General features: G+C 43.8%; 1 protein-coding gene across 3 annotated transcripts in view; it reads left to right on the top strand.

Moving 5' to 3' along the window:
- Nucleotides 1–12532, top strand: part of Jarid2 (jumonji and AT-rich interaction domain containing 2) — a 186656-nt gene that overhangs the window by 28155 nt on the left and 145969 nt on the right. The gene's annotated exons all lie outside the window — the stretch shown is intronic.

Below are 12532 nucleotides of genomic sequence, written 5' to 3'. Positions count from 1 at the left end.
TGCTGGGATTAAAGGCATAGGCCACCACTGCCCAGCTAATTAGGGTTTCTTATGTGCATGGTTGAGGGGATTCTTTTTTTTTTGTTGTTTTGTTTTGAATTTTTAAACTTTTGGAAACAATACTATAGGTCCCCACACTACAGTACTGCAATGTTTTGGTCACCTCATCCTTACCTTTTGTTGTTTCATAAAAGTCTTTTATTTTAAGTATTTTGGTTTTTCCGAGACAGGGTTTCTCTGTGTAGCTTTGCGCCTCTCCTGGAACTCACTTGGTAGTCCAGGCTGGCCTCGAACTCACAGAGATCCGCCTGGCTCTGCCTCCCGAGTGCTGGGATTAAAGGCGTGCGCCACCACCGCCCGGCTATTTTAAGTATTTTAAGACTGTCTTTTAAAAATTTAAATGTATATGCCTGCATATATGTCTGTATACCATAGGCCTGGTGCCGAGAGGCCAGAGAAAGCATTAGATACCCTAGAAGTGGACTTACAGATGGTTGTGAGCTATGACAGATGGTTGTGAGCTATGATGATATATTGTGTACCCTAATAGTGTACCTTAATAAAACTTATCTGGGATCAGAGAACAGAAGAGCCACTAGATTAGACACAGAGGCCAGACAATGGTGGCACGCACCTTTAATCTTAATCTCAGCACTTGAGATCTCATGCCTTGTTTGGGAAAGACACAGGCTTTTAATCTCCAGAAGTGATGACAGGAAGCAGAAAGGTATATAAGGCTTGAGGACCAGGAACTAGAAGCTTTTGAGCAGTTCAGCTAAGACTCTTTCAGTGAGGACTCAGAGGCTTTCAGTCTGAGGAAACAAGATCAGCTGAGGACTTGGCAAGGTGAGGTTGGCTGGCTTGTTCTTTTCTCTGATCTCTCAGTTTTTACCCCAATATCTAGCTCTGGGTTTTTTATTAATAAGACAGTTAACAATTCGAGTTACAGTGAGCTACTGTGTGGGTGCTGGGAACTGAACCCAGGTCCCAGATCTACCCTCTCTCTAGTTCCTGTATTTATTTTTCCCCCTTTCATTTTGTTTGTATTTGGGTATGTGAGTGCCAGTGTGCATGTGGTGAGGTCAGAGGTCAATTTGGGATGTTTCTTTCTTTCCAGTATGTGGGCTCCTGGAATTTAATTCAGGCCATTAGACTTGGCAACAAGTACATTAACCCATTGAGCCCCCACTCCTTAACGTTTTCATTTCTATCTATTGTATACACACAGTGGATACTTTGTATATACTGAACTGACGAGCTCAATGGGAAAAATTGGTTTATAGATGGTTTGTATACTTAAATCTTCTAAAATTGGCCCAATGTCGATTCTGCCTTGACAAAGTCATGTTTATTGATATGTGACAACTAATGGTTCCTACCTTGTGTGTGTGTGTGTGTGTGTGTGTGTGTGAGAGAGAGAGAGAGAGAGAGAGAGAGAGAGAGAGAGAGAGAGAGAGAGAGAGAAAATGAGGTCAAGCCAGTTCAAGTGCTGTCAGATCTGCTGGAACTGGTGATACATACAGATAGATGTTTGTGAGCCACCCTGTAGGTGCTGGGAATTGAACCTGGATCCTCTGTAAGAGCAGCCTGCACTCTGTACAGCCCCACATTTGCAGTCTTTACCCTCCAGCTTGCCATGTATCTGAAGATGGTTTTGAATTTATGATGTTTTTGCCCCTACCTCCATGAGTTGGGATTCCAGGCATGGGCTATAATGTTCATTGCTGGTGTTTAAACCAGGTACATACAGCATCATAGGTTCTCTGGAGGAACAGAAAGAGAAGCAGGTAACTTTGTATCTTTGATTGTGGACAGATAGAGATCCATAATGATACCTGCAAAAACAACAAAAATCTAGACCCAAACCCACTTTTATTGGGACACATTTCCTGAAGGATAATTTTTACAACTTGTGTAAATTAGTCAGGCCTGGGGCTTTGAGCCCTTAAAAGATGTGGTCATTATTAAGGTAATAACTAAGAAAACAAATTATTGTTCCCAGCACCTTACCTTTCCCTTCCTTCCTTCCTTCCTTCCTTCCTTCCTTCCTTCCTTCCTTCCTTCCTTCCTTCCTTCCTTCCTTTATTTTTTATTTTATTTTTTGTACACTAGCTAGCCTGGAATTCAGAGATCACCTGCCTCCTGGGATTAAAGTGCTGATGTACCACCAGCGCCTGCAGAGTCCAGAAGAGGGCATCAGGTGCCCAGGAACTAGTTACATACAGACAGTTGTGAACTGCCATGTGGGTGTCTGGGAGTAGAACCCCAGGTCCTCTAGGAGAGCAGCAAGTGTTCTTAACCACCCAAGGCAAGGTGCAAAGTGATCCTTGGCACTCCTAGTGCTTTGTTGGACCCAGGAAGGGAGGCAAAAAGCTACTGACAATCTTATGGTCTAAAGCTCCACCTGCAGTTAGAAACTGGTTGTCCTGGAATGTTCTTTTGTGTGGAAAGGAAGCTGGTAGAAACCTTCATCCTAAAAGAGGTTTTGGTTAGCCTTTTGACATAGTGGTCTCTGGGATCCAGCATTAGATTACATGAGCCTTTCAAGTGCTCTCTGGGAGCTGGCACTAGATTATGAGAATATTTGTCTTGTGTGATAGGATTAAAAATGGGTTTTGTTGGGTTGCCGTGTCTGGTTTTGGGTCATAATTTCACAAGGCTAGAGGAACACAGGATGTTTGCTGGGTGCTGGAAGTTCTGTCTCTGGGCTGAGTTTGGACTGCCCCAGGGTTAGGAACAGGGAGGCTGTCACTTCGGGTAGCAGGCAAAGAGAAGAAACATTTTCCTAACCTAGAAAGAGGTTGCATCGCTGGAGTGTGCCCCCTCCCCTGTGTGTGTGTGATTGAACTTGGAGATCACTTACTAGCAAGAGTGGTTTGCCAGCTGGTGAGAATACTTTTGCCCCATTTTCCTCAGCACCAGAGTTACAGATTTATGACCTGCAGTGTTCAGCTTCTGTGAACACTGGGGATTTGAACTCAGATCCTCACACTTTCAAAACTAGGACTTTTTACCTACTGAGCTCTCCCTCCTGGAACAGCTGTATGTTCAGAACTGGAAAATTTCCTACAGAGAGCTTCTTCATTAGGTACTGATACCCCTTAATTCAAAATTGCTTGTAATAATTGGAAGCAGCTGCTGTTTCCCTGCTGACTAGGTGTCGGAGTCAGATGCTTTTGAAAAGCTGGACTTGGGTTGTTCATGTTTTAATTAAGGTCCCATTTTATCACCAACCCTCTCCCCCAGTCTTTGCCTCTCCAGTGACCTGGATTTTACAGTAACAGATTTGAATTATACGGGCATCTCAGTAGAAAGGTGTATAATCTAAGTTCATGGACTTAAGTTGATATTCTTTTATTATTTAATAGTAACTATAACTGCATGATAGTTCCCTTTCCTCATCCTAAGAACCTTGTTTCTTGGCGGGGGTGGGGGTGGGGGTGGGGATGGCAAACAGAAAACTTACTTCCATTAGGCAAAGTTGAGACTGTACTCTTAACTTCTCTGGAGACAATGGTATATTAAACTAATTGCTTGTCACTGCTACAGGGAAGGCATTGTGTGAAACAGCACAGACAATTTTCTGCTACTTGTTGTCCAACAGAGTTTGCAAATTAAGCTATGAAGAGTGAGGTTTAGGGATAGTGGGGATATTTTCTTAGATGAGAATAAACCTCAGCTGTTATGGGAAAGCTGCTGCCCAGGGTTTGTGTGTTGATTCACCTGTTTACACAGCAGCTTAGGAGAAAAAGAGACTGTCTTAATTTTTGGAAAGAAAGTTGGAGGGGATGTTGCTTGCACTCCTCCATGACATTAACAAGGGAAGAGATGTAATGGCTGTTTCCTCCCTTTTTGATTTAAGAATCTAACTTGGGCTAAAGTTTTGAGCAGATGGTTCTAGTCAAGTGTTGGGTTCTACTTTTGCTGACTTGTAGAAGATTAAGGCGGCACAGATACATTAGTTTCTTACATGGCTGTTTTGACCATTTTCTGTGCTGTGGGAAGACAGGTTCTCTGTCCATGAGCACTAAGGATTCCTGGACAGGACAAGTCCGTAGATATCTGTCTCACGATTTGGCACTGTTACATACTGAGCACTGGGAGTGCTGGGAAGCTCAGCTCTGGTTATAGATAGGTTTGGCCAGTTGGAACAGCCCAGTAGGCCCTGTAAGGCCTAGAAGAAGTTGCCCATGGTGTGTCTGAGTGCTTTGTGGAATCAGTCTGAGTTTTGTTTTTTTTTTCAGTTTTACTTTTGTGTGCATTGGTCTTTTGCCTGCATGTATGTGTGTGTGAGGGTGCCAGATCCCTTGGACCTGAAGTTACAGACAGTTGTGAGCTGTCAGGTGGGATGGTGGGAATTGAACCCCGGTCCTCTGGAAGAGCAGCCAGTGATCTTAATTGCTGAACTTCTTGGTTGTGCACTCATGGAAATAACAGTCTCTTGCTCTAGGAGGTCTTTTTGGTCCGTGTACTTGACCAGACACGGAGCTAGGAGTGGAAGAAGTGGCAAGTTATGGAGCTGCTTTCAGGGAAGCCCGTGGTTCATCTGTTTTTTTGCCACAGTGTTTTGGTGTTCAAGTAGACCCAGTGCATCCTATATGCACGAAGCTACTAGTAGTCAAACACCAGCTTTAGTCTAAGGACACTTGTTCCACAATTGTTTTACTGAGAAAATCCTCAGTGTAAATGCTTGGTTACATTTTCTCTTATGGTAATTAAATGTCTACCATATTTTTTAATTCTTGTAAGCCCAGTCTCTTTCTTTCAGTCTTTCTCAGTGGATGAAAGGAACTTGTAGTGTTAACTTTTTTTGGCATTGCTTATGACAAAACACTAGGGTGAAGCATTTTAAGGGCTGTTTTAGGAGCTTTGTTTAGGGGATGTAATCTTCCAGAGCCAAGAAGACAGGGCAGCTGGGACTGGCTTGGTTCATGGTGTGGTTTCTTACTTATCTCCTAGGATCAGGAAGCAGAATTAAGGCTGGATTTATGCCATGCTGGTTTGTAAGACTTCATCCTCAACCTTGAGACCCTGTTTCTGCTAGCTAGTCTCATTGTCAAAGGCTCCACAACCTCCCCAAACAGTGTTGCTAGCCTGGGGATCAAGTATCCAGACACCTGAGCCTGTGGAGGACATTTCACACTAACTACAGTAAGAAGGTAAACTGAAATCAAAGTCTAATCATCATCTTTGTATTGAGGTACTTGATCAAGTACTGACTTTAATCAGCAAGATTTGTTCATCCAGTAGTTACTATGGAAGTGTTAACATCAATCTGAAATTGTTTCAAAGAGGTGGCATGGTGGCACAGGCACATACTGTAATCCCAGCACTCAGGAGGTGCTTGAAAGGATCATATGAGGACAACTTGGGCTTCATCACAATGAGACCCTGTCTTTAAAGGAAACTAGAAGCCAGGCAGTGGTGGCTCATGCCTTTAATCTCAGCATTTGGGAGGCAGAGCAGGAGGATCTCTCTGAGTTCCAGGCCAGCCTGTTCTGCACTGAGTTCTAAGACAGCAGCCAAGGTCACACAGAAAAAACCTGCCTCAATCCCCTCCCCCCCATCAAAAAGAGAGAGAGAGAGAGAGAGAGAGAGAGAGAGAGAGAGAGAGCGCGCGAGAGAGAGCGCAAGAGCGTGTGTATCATCTAGGTGGCGGCTCAGTGGATAAAGGCTCTTGCTGCCAATCTTGATGGCCTGAGTTTGATCCCCAGTACCTATATGGTGGAAAGAGAACTGACTCCTACAAGTTGTTCTCTGCCCACTACCTACATGCTATGGCATATGCATAAAACAAACAGATATAAGATTTTTTAAAAAGGGGAAAGTACAGTAACTCTTGTAGTGTATTAATAGGGAAACTAAAACTCAGTTAACCAGTAGTTTGGCAAGGTGATCCATGACTATAATGCCAGCACTAGGGAAGTGGAGTAGGAAGTCATGAGTTCAGGTTACTTTGCTTTGTGTGAGGCTGGAGAAATGGTTCAGAGGTTAAGAGCTCTGGCTGCTCTTCCATGATACCCTGGTTCAATCCCCAGCACCCATATGGCAGCAGATAACCTGCTGTAACTCCAGATCCCAGGATCTGATGTCCTCTTCTGACCTTCAAAGGCACCAGGTACACAAATGGTAGACAGACAGACATATAAGTAATCTACCCCCCCCCCCCCCAGAAATAAAAAAGGTGGTGACTTGTTAGAAATGACCATAAGAGTTTCAGAGAAAAGAAAAATACAGCCTGATGGTGTAGGTACACACCTTTGAGGCAGGCTGATTTCTGTGAGTTTGAAGCATACATACTAAATTCCAGGACTGCCAGAGCTACATAATGGTAACTCCCCCCTAAAAAAAAAAAGGGGGAACAAATAACTACAGCAAAGTATTTGTATGGGTGAGGGCCAATGCTCCACAGTATAGCTACTGCACTTTCAGAAACAAACAAAATAGAAAACTGGTAAAAATCTGGGTAAATGGAGAGAAAACCCCACCATTTAACTGTGACTGGCCAGTGAAAGGAAGGAATATACAGATCAGGAGGGAAAGGGCCTGGGCGCACTTGTTTGTAGGAGTGATTGAGTTGGAAGCCAGGCAGTTGAAAGCAAGTCTTTTGTGTGGAGCTCTATGTTGGGACCTCTGGCATTCATTCTAGGCCTAGTTTAGACCTGCCGGAATGCTTAAGGGCCTTATTTTGTTTGAAATTTTCATGTGGGATTGACTGACCATGGAGTGGGCAAGATAGGGTGGAAAATAATAGGACGTTTCACAACTATTAGCTTTATAACAGTTTTCCAAGGGTTTTCTTTGGAGAATAAAGAAGGTACTCTAGAATAAGGAACACAGACTTTTGTTTTTTTCTGGGAAGGATGCCACACCACTGAAGCATACACAGGATGTTTCCACCTTTCACTCCAGGAGGGTATGGCTGGAACTAGAATTATCACTTTGTTGTGGTGCTTTCTTTTCCTTAGGAAGCCACACAGAAATAAAGGGGGCATTAGCAAAAAGCCATGTCCAAGAAGAGGAAGCAGAAAACTTAGGTCTGGAAAGAAAGATATGTGAACTGTGATGCAGAGGAGAAATGCTTTGATTCAACCCCCAACCCAATAAACAACAAAACTATGCTATGTACATAAAACAATTTATGCACCTATTATTTATTCATTCCACCCATTCATCTGAGACTGGGTCTTAGCTATGGCTGTCCTGGAACTGTGTAGACCAGCATCACAGACATAAAGACATGAGCCACCAGGCACTGATGGTACCTACTTATTACAGAAAACAGCCTCTTCCTCTCTCTCACTCCACTGTCTGTTTTGAAAGCTGTAGCCAGGCGTTGGTGGTGCACGCCTTTAATTCCAGCACTTGGGATGCAGAGGCAGGCGGATCTCTGAGTTCGAGGCCAGCCTGATCTGCAAAGTGAGTTCCAGGATAAGGCTCCAAACCTACACAGAGAAACCCTGTCTTGAAAAACCAAACCAAACTCCAAACACCAAACCAAACCAAACCAAAAACACAACATGTAATGTTTACATTTTCTGGCATGTATACAGGAAGTTCTCTGGTATACAGATGTAGAATTTCAAGTGCCTGCTGCTGGGGTATGTGTGTGCATTTCAACATTAGCAAACACCAGAATGGCTTGTGAAATAGTTGGAGCACTTGAATCCTGCTAGTGGTGTGTATCCCAGGCTATATATGTGCGTGCGTGCGTGCGTGCGTGCGTGCGTGCGTGCGTGTACACACACGTACGTACATACATACATACATAGATTTGTTGCTGGAGACAGGTATTGCTTTGTAGTCCTAGGTGGCCTGGAACTAACTTACTTCCATCCTCCTGCTATAGCCTCCTGCAGGCTAGGATTACAGGTATGCCTCAAAGTTTTCTTAAGCCTTTTCTTCCTTGCAAATTTGGGTAAATTTCACTAGCACTGATGCACTGTCCAAGACACAGTATACTACTTGTGTAACAATTCTGCTTTCCAGCTCTTCATATGTCTGTGCACCAGTATCATGCATGTCTGATGCCTTCAGAGGCCAGAAGAGGGAAACAGATTCCCTGGAACTTGAGTTACAGCTGCTAGCTGTAATATGGGCACTGGAACTCAAACCTGGGCATTTCTGGAAGAGTATGCAGGTCTCTGTAACTGCTGAGTCACACTCCCCGCCACCCCCCCCCCCCATTTTCTTGTACTGTCGTGTGTGTGTGTGTGTGTGTGTGTGTGTGTGTGTGTGTGTGTGTGTGAGAGAGAGAGAGAGAGAGAGAGAGAGAGAGAGAGAGAGAGAGGGGAGAGGGGGGGGGAGGGAGAGGGAGAGAAATTGGGAGACAGGGTCCTGTCTCCCAGACTCTCCAGTTTTCTGATCTTGAACTTTTGACACTCGTGCTCAGTTTTATTACAGGCCTGCACTACCACACCTGGGTTATGTGATTCTGGAGATCAAAGCAGGGTTTTGTACATGCTCGGCAAGCACTGTACCAATTGCACTAAAAAATTAAAACTCAGCAAAATAAAATAGGTACACATATTGTGTAATGTATATCATTATTAATTTGTTGTATCAGTTTATTTTAGTTGACAGTTTTCTTTCTTTTTTTTTTTTCCCGAGACAAGGTTTCTCTGTGTAGTTTTGCGCCTTTCCTGGAACTCGCTTTGTAGACCAGGCTGGCCTCGAACTCACAGAGATCCACCTGCCTCTGCCTCCCGAGTGCTGGGATTAAAGGCGTGCGCCACCACTGCCCGGCTTTCATTTTTTTTTAAAGTTTTTCTATCCAGATTTTGAGAATCTCCACGATTTATGGTGCTAAAAAAGTGTTGTTGTTGTTTCTTTGTTTGTTTTGGTCTTGGATGGTTTCTTTGGTTTTTTTCGAGACTGGGTTTCTCAGTGTAGCTTTGTGCCTTAAATTTTTTTTTTTTTTTTTTGGGTTTTTTGAGACAGGTTTTCTCTATGTAGCTTTGGAGCCTGTCCTGGAACTCACTCTGTAGCCCAGGCTGACCTCGAACTCACAGAGATCTTCCTGCCTCTGCCTCCCAAGTGCTGGGATTAAAGGCGTGTGCCACTACCGCCTGGTGGAATCCAGGGTCTTATGAACGGACATTAAGCACACATCTACCTGCCACTGTGTAGGCCAGGCTAAACTGACAGAAACCCACCTGCCTCTGCCTCCTGAGTGCTGGGATTAAAGGTGTGCGCCGCCATGCCTGGCTTGAGTGGCCTTTTCTCTTTTGCCTGCCAAAGTAAATGTGTCCGTCTCCTTTCTGTATTTATTGCTGTAGCAGTTCCATTTCTCTCTGGTCTCAGCTGCAGCAGTGCTGTTCCTCCAGCAGTGCTGTTTCTCTAAGTTTGCTTAAGTTAATCCAGCCAGCTGAATTGAACGTAGATCCTCCTTTAAAAAGACCCCACAAACTTCCACTTTAGGAAAAATAATCAACCTTCCTCGTCTTCTGCTTGGAAACTTGCCATTTACTGTTGTTAGTATATCTTTCAGTTTATTTTCATCATGTGATTAATTATAATACAGGAAGTTGTTGTATAGTGCCTGTCAAGCATTTATAACTGCTAGTCTCTAAATCAGAGCAGTTGTACTGCTTGCAAGAGAACCTCAGGATCAGGCCTCTTGACTCATAAAAAGAGGGATGGGAGGAGGGTCATGGGACCCTCACCTGGTCTTAGTCACTCTCCAAAGCTTTACATCTTGCTGTATGTAATTCTGCCCTAATTGCCTATGATTTCATGGTCTCAGGAGGTGCTAGAATGAGACTATGGGGGGGGGGGGTTAACTAAAAGGAGATTCCCACCCATGCAGTTAGCCATGCTGGGGTTAGGCTTTTTGATACTATGATTTGGAGTGGCTCACACTCCAGTTACCATTAAACTCAGTGGTTTTCTAAGTTGGACTATGGATGTGTTGGTTTGTTGTTGGTGTCCTAATGAAAGAGTTCCCACAACATTACCTAGACTTACTGTATTGAAGCTAAGGATTCCGTGATAGAGGGTGCTATTGCTTTCATGCATGGACTTGGAAATTGCATGTCAAACACACATTGGGCTTAGCAAGAGGTGGACACTATTTGGTTGAACATCTTGGAGAATGGCTCAGTGGTTTAGAGAACTGGCTGCTCTTCCAGAGGTCATTCTAAGTTCAGTTTCCAGTAAGCACATTTTATTTGTATTTGTGTCTGTGAGTTTGCCTTGCAAGGTTACAGAGCTTTCTTAGGTTAGAAATACTCTATTGTCTTGAAATTCTGATTCTTTGTCAAACTTTAAGCCACTTTTCATATTTGGCATGCTGTCATGTACCAGAAGGGGCTGTTGAATCCCTGCCCCCATCATGTTTTTAGTAACTAAATGGTGTGGTTTCTCAGCCGCCATCATCAGGCTTGAAGTGAAAGTGCGAGAAAGAGTTTTCCTGGAGAAGATGAGCATTGGTTCTGCAGTGAAACGTTGTAGCAACAGTGCCCGGACATAGCCACAGGCAGTGGGGGTCAGCAGTATGTGATGGACAGCTCCAGCCTTAGGCTTTGTAGTGGTGGGATATCACTGGTGTACAGTGTACTGCTTTTCCCCCAAGGAGTAATAGAAAGGCACAGTGAAAGGTGTCCTAAGATTATGGCACTGCCCAAATTGTTGCTAATGTTTTTCAGCCTTTAAAAAACAAATTCCATGAAAATATCTTTCAGTCCTACTATATGTAAATTTCCCCCCATTTCATATTATAATCATTCTCAGGTCACTACATTCTGCTTTAGCAATTTTTTAAAAAAATTTATTTTGTGTGCAGTGCTATTTTGCCTGCATGTATGTCTGTGTGAGAGAGTGGTTTTTTTTTCTTCTTCTTTGTTTGTTTTTTTAAGTTTGTTTGGACCTGTGTGGAAAAAAATTTAAGCCAGGCATAGGGGCGCAGGACTTTAATCCTAACACCCAGGAGACAGAGGCAAATGGATCTCCAGGAGTTTGAGGTCAGCCTGATCTATAAATAAATTTCCAGAACAGTTCTAACCTCGTCTCAAAACAACAACGTATTATTTATATGTGGGTGTGCACACATGTGGGGGAGTTTATGCATGTGTGTCACATACATGCAGGAGTCCATAGTCAAGAAAAGATATTAGATCCCCTGGAACAGGAGTTGCTGGTGATTGTAGTGGGTAGCTGTTCTAGCTTTGACCTGGAAGTACTACCCCCAGACTGTCAAGCCTACAAGGCAGGGCTGAGACAGGAGCCCTTAAGACCTGAGATCTGGAGATCTGGATGTGCCGGCTCTCTTGGTTCCTGGATCCTGGACGCTGGAGGTAGTTTTCCAGAGAACACCGCTGGACTGCGCTGCACCATTCCCAGACCCTGTAACCTATCCCTTTACTTGTAAGTTACCCCACAAAATAAACCTCTCTTTGAACTATGTGGAGTTGCCTTAATACTACAACCAATAGGTGATTGTGAGTAGCTATGTGGGTGCTGGGAACTATAGGTCTTCTCTGAAAGAGCAATAAATGCTCTTACCACTGAGCCAGTCTTTTCAGCTTCAGACTTTCTTCACCAGTTTCAGGCTCAATGAGTACTCCTTTGCCTTGGTTAACTATGTCATGACTATGTCATGGCATCTGGCTAATTCCTATGCTAAGAGAGGAGGCCAGCCTTCCCCAGCCCTATGTGAGGCCAGTGGTCCTCAGTCTGCTTGCTGTCTACTGGGACTCTATGGTGTACAGTACCAGGCTGATCTTGTCCATCCAGTCTTTGCTGACTGTACACCAAGGTGTAGTAAGCAGGTGTTCTCAGACTTGTATAATGTGATAAGTGAACAGAAATATTCAGAAAGAGAATGCCCAATTGCTTTAGGGACTGGTCGGGGAGAGTTTCCTGGAGGAAGAAAAACAATTCATTCAAAGGATGAGTAAAAGTTAGCTAAAAGGCCTACACTCTGTAAGGAGGCAGAGGGGAGAGTACCAGGCCCTGAGCACTGTGTTGTATGCCTCTGTAGTTTTGCAGGAACGGAAAGTTCATTCTAGGTCATGGAAGAGTATGAGGCTGGAGGGTAGAACATACAATGGGACAGTCAAGAACAGGAAAGTTGGATGAGGAAGAGGTAGAAAGAGTGAAAGTTTGAATCCTATACTTAAATTGCAAGTCCATGTCTCAAAAAACAAACAACTGTTTGTTTTTGTTCTTTTGGGGGGACTCGCCACCCAGCTCCTATGTAAATCACACATGGAGGCTTATTCAAAATTATAATGCCTTGTTGCTAGTGAGCTTTTTTTTTTTTTTTTAATTAACACCGTCTGTCTTTTGCCTCAGGGCTTTTTACCTTTCTCTGTCTCTGTACACCTTTCTTTCTCTGTTGCTGGTTGTGTAGCTGGGTGGTTGGCTCCTGATGTCCTCCTTCTCTCACTCCTTTTTTCATTTGTTCTTCCTCTCTTCCCAGATTTCTCTGTTTATTAATTTTCTGTGCCTGCCAGCCCTGCAAGCCCTGTCTCCTGCCTTGCTATATTGGCTGTTCAGCTCTTTATTAGACCATCAGGTGTTTTAGACAGGC

Source organism: Peromyscus eremicus, chromosome 5 (assembly GCF_949786415.1).
Source record: "Peromyscus eremicus chromosome 5, PerEre_H2_v1, whole genome shotgun sequence".
In the NCBI taxonomy this organism is placed as follows: Eukaryota; Metazoa; Chordata; class Mammalia; order Rodentia; family Cricetidae; genus Peromyscus; species Peromyscus eremicus.
The sequence above is the reverse complement of the archived record's forward strand: the minus strand, read 5'-3'. Positions and strand labels throughout refer to the sequence as shown.